General features: G+C 45.3%; 1 pseudogene; it reads right to left on the bottom strand.

Annotated features, from left to right (window-relative positions):
• Window positions 1-327: 327 nt before the first annotated feature.
• LOC118633306 lies at window positions 328-787 on the bottom strand (annotated as a pseudogene).
• Between the last annotated feature and the right edge of the window lie 3,979 nt (window positions 788-4,766).

Raw genomic sequence — 4,766 nt, 5'->3', positions numbered from 1 at the left:
TTACAATGTAAAATGCTGAGTAATATTGCATAGGTGTACCAGAAACTGCCTCATTGGAAACAAGAACTATTCACATTAAATGAAAACTCAGTTGCAGGCTGCGTCTGCACATGTTCAGCATGGTGAAGTGCACTGGGACCGGCCATGGAGACAGCTTCTGGCACTCACACCACAAGGGCACATCTGCCACAGGAGAGGACAGCAAGGATGAAGGAGGCGGTGAGGGGCAGAGAGAGAGAGGAGTGCAGCTGACTTCCGGTCCCAGAGCTGACTGGACAGCTAGTCCAGTCCCTCATAGAGCCCGTCCCCACTGGTGGCACAGGTTACCTAAAGGTACTAGTTCCTGTGATACAGAGAACGCAGGCCCAGCTTGTCCGTGACCTCGGCTGCGTTCGCGGTGTTGGGAAGGTCCTGCTTGTTTGCGAACATGAGCAGGACAGCATCCCTGAGCTCGACCACACCAGCTTCCATGTGAGCTCCTCTCCGGCCTCATTTACGTGCTCTCAGTCACTGCTGTCACCCACAGAGATGAGACTGTGTGTTCTGGAAATAGTGGCACCACAGAGGCCAGTCTCGTCCTGGCCATGCATGTCCCACACAGTGAAATGATGTTCTTATCCTCCACAGTCTCTGCATTGAAACCTATGGTGGGGATGGTGGTCACCAGCTCACCCAGCTTCCGTCTGTACAGGATGGTGGTCTTCTCAGTACCGTCCAGGCCCACTGTGAGAATGCACATTTCGTTCTTGCCAAAAAGGCCCTTGAAGTTTGCAAAGGTATTCCCCATGCTGCAAACTCGAGGGAGAGACACTGGCAAGAGAAACCCTCAGCAGCCTGGTGCTGCGTTGGTTTCACTCCCACGGCTGGGGTAGAAAGCAAAGGGCAGAATAATAATCAGATGCCTGGAATCAGGATGCATCCTCAGGGCAGGAGCTCGGGGCTGAGGCAGGAGTGGTAGGGAGAAAACAAGGCTTTGCTCTCACACACCTGCCAAAGAGGAGGTTCTTGGCAGAACCAGTGACTCTTCAGAAGGTCTTGCTCTTTCCATTGCTTTTTTGATAGAATGGAAGGGTGGGGGGAGAAAGAGAGAGAGAAACATCAAAGTGAGAGAGACACATCAATTGTTTGCCTCCTGAACGACCCGGGGCTGGGAATCAAACCTGCAACTCAGGTACATGCCCTTGACCGGGAATTGAACCTGAGACCCTTTAATCGTGAACTGATGCTCTGACCACAGAGCAAAACTGTCTAGGGCAGTAAAGGTCTTATTTGGAGTTAAATTTCTGTAAATCAAAATGAAGATTTCAGGAGTGGAGAAGCTGTGGTAAGATTTGGAAACATGTAATTGTGAAATAATAGTAAAACAAAAGGTACTAGTGCAAAAAAAGTAACTCTTACAGAGTACAGTTACAAACTAAAATATAAATACTATGAACATTTAAATATTAATATTCACAATATGTAAAAATGGGGAGGGGGGAAATTCTGGATCTAATGTCCTGAACTTTCATACCAGGGAGTCAAATGTTAATGCCTAAATTGACATGTAGAATGATTACTATAATTTCAATGTGTTTTTTTTTCCTCCAAAATCCTTATAATTATAGAAGAATCTTTAAAAATAAAATCTTTTTTTTTTAATTTTTATTTTTTATCCTCACCCGAGGACATTTCTGCAATTATCTTCACAGAACGAGAGGGAGAGAAGGGGGAAGAGAAAGAGAGAAATATCGATGTGAGAGAGACACATCGACTGGCTGCCACCCACACAACTCCAACCGGAGCCAGGGGCAAACTGCAACCGAGGTACGTGCCCTTAGTGTGGACTGACTCTGGTCCACGGGCCGATGCTCCAACCACTGAGCCAAACCGGCCAGGGCTAAAAACATAAAATCTTTCGAGGTGGATAAACACTTATTTGAAATTTTACAATTCTTTCAGACTCCTTTGGATCTCTTTTTCAAGTTTTAAATACAAACAAATGCAAATATATATACAAATATAGTATATATAAAAATCACATATTTATCAAAATATGTCAATATATCTGTTTAGCCTGCCTGGAACACATGCATGAAAAGAGTCTAGAATGATACCCTTCTAACTGCTAATTATTTATGAGCAGTGGCATTTGAATTTTTTAACCTCTATGAGTGATTGAATAATTTATAATAAGTATGCATTCCTTAAAACTCATACTGGTTTTCCTTCATATAAGAGGGAAATTTTTTTCAATTAATTCTCTGCCTGCTCTTATCTTGTCATCATTACCTTGAGTAGTTTATTTGCAGGAGCGCTCTCTAAACTTCCACAGTTTAACTCTAGGCTTACTGTTAATTCTCTTTGGAATGTAATCCCCGAAGCCATAGAAACTGCAATGTTTTATTTTGTATGTTTGTTAGAGGAAAAGTGTAGTTATCAAGATGCTTGTTATTAAAAAAAAAAAAAAAGAATGTTCATTTAGTGTTGCAAACTCTATTTATGGTAGAAAATTATATTTGTTTACAACCCCTCGACAAGTAATCCTTGCCCATGTCTCCACTGACCTTGTTATAATTAATCTGAGAGTGTATAAACTGAATAGAGTCTTTGGAGAATTAGACTCTTAATGGTAAGCTTTCTTCCTTAAAAAATATTTATGCAAGCCCTGGCCGAGTGGCTCAGTTGGTTGGAGCATCGTTCGATGCCCTGCTGGGGCGTGTGTTGGAGGCAATGGATCAATGTTTCTCTCTCACACTGATGTTTCTCTCCCTCTCTCTCCCTCCCCCCACCCCCCACCCATTCTTTCTCTCTAAAAATCAGTAATAAAAACATTTTAAAAATTATATCCTTGGGTGAGGATTAAAAATATATTTAGGCAAGAATTTGTAGCATATTCACTTTTAAGTAAAACATAGAATCTCTTTTATGACAATTATGGAGTCATGGGGCATGGATGCCTGGGCTCCCGGGCATGGAGCTTTATCTGTTGGGATGCTGGGAGCACAGCAAATCCCCTGCCATCTCCAAGCTAAGACAAGATGACCTTGCTTTCTAACCACTGAATCCTACAAACAAAGGAAATGCCCTCCTGCTGGCCAATGGGGTTGAGAACCAACATTTTAGAAACCTGTCTCCAGGAAGTTTTCTTTAAGAATTCAGGGTTCCGGCTGAGAAGAGGAGTACGAGCTTCCTATGGCCGCCGTGACAAATGGTCACAAATGCGATCAGAGTTTGTTCTGACCAACAGAGAATAACAGATTCATTCTTACCATTCGAGAGGCCGGAAGTCCGAAACTAGGATCCCTGGGCTGAAATGAAGTGGCCGGCAGGGCGGTGTTCCCGCTGGAGGCTCCCTGGAGACTGTTCTTGCCTCTTCCAGCCTCAGTCCAGCCTCTACCTCCGTGATGCCCTCGCCTTCTCTTCTGCATGTGGTCTTCCTCGGCCTCCCTCTCATAAGGATACTTGTGACTGCATTTAGGGTCTACATGGATGATCCAGGTTACTCTCCCCATGTTAAGGTCCTTCACTTAATTACATGTGCAAAGTCTTTGCCATATAAAGCGACATTCACAGGGTCTGGGGATTAGGGGTGGGCCCGCCATCATTTAGCCTACCGCAGGTGGTAAGATTAAGAAAGAGCTAGAAGAGTGTCTCTCCCCTCACACTGTATAAATTAAGGTTTCCGTCTGAAAGCTGTGAATGTGTGAATTTACTCTGATTTGAATGGTGAAACTCCCCCCGGGAGGTTTCCATCTGTGCCCCAGACCACGGCAGAGGCCCCGGTTCTCCTCAGGGCTCTCCTGGCACCCACCAGCCTCCCTTCCTGAGGCCTCTCTGCAGCCAGAGGAGAAAGCCTCAGTCCACGAAGATGCTGGCTGGTCTGAGTGTTTGCTCTTTTGGACCCTGGGTGAGGACAGGAAGGGTGAAGGGGATGTATTGATCCATCAATGGCCTGTCTAGAACTTTCAAGCTTCCAGCCCCTACTTGTTGAAACAGCAGTCAGTCTGACCACAAACGTCTGTTTCCTTTTCCTAACGGTGCACGAGGTGTTCCTGTGGAACGCAAATCACATTCAAACAATCGGGCCAAAATTGGTTTATTTATTTTTAAATATGATTTTATTGGTTTTCTAGAGAGAGAGGAAGGGAGAGAGAGATAGAAACATCGATGTGAGAGAGAAGCATTGATCAGCTGCCTCCTGCACGCCCCACTGGGAATTGAGCCTGTAACCCAGGCGTGTGCCCTGACCTGGCATTGAACGGGGACCTTTCAGTCCATGGGACGATGCTCAATCCACTGAGCCACACTGGCCGGACACAATTTATGAACAAGAACCAAAAGGAGGTGCTTGCTGAGTGTGTCAGGGGGTGTCGCCCCCTCTCTGGATGTGTGCCCTCTGCTTTGCCCCCCAGAAAAACCCCCAAACTTGACTAAGTTCTGGCAGCACCGTGTGGGTTGCGAGGGACTCCCTGACTCTCTCCAGCTGCACTAGAGCGGTGTCCCCTGTTCCACTGTTTTATTATTTTTATTTTTGTTAATCTTCATCCATTAATTTTTAGAGAGAGAGGAAAGGAGAGAGAAACATCTGGTTGCCTCTGGCATTCACCTTGACCCAGATGGGGATCTAATCTGCAACCCAGGTATGTGCCCTTGACTGGGAGTGAACCCCTGACCGCTTGATGGGGAGACGGGGAAGGGGAAAGGGGCACAAAGCTCTGACCACTGAGCAAAGAGGTGTGATTTTTAAGTGCTAAGATGTGTATAAACATTTTAAATGAATTTTT

This window comes from Molossus molossus, unplaced genomic scaffold (genome assembly GCF_014108415.1).
Source record: "Molossus molossus isolate mMolMol1 unplaced genomic scaffold, mMolMol1.p scaffold_m16_p_18, whole genome shotgun sequence".
In the NCBI taxonomy this organism is placed as follows: Eukaryota; Metazoa; Chordata; class Mammalia; order Chiroptera; family Molossidae; genus Molossus; species Molossus molossus.
Note: the sequence above shows the minus strand (reverse complement) of the source record. Positions and strands in the feature narration are given on the sequence as shown.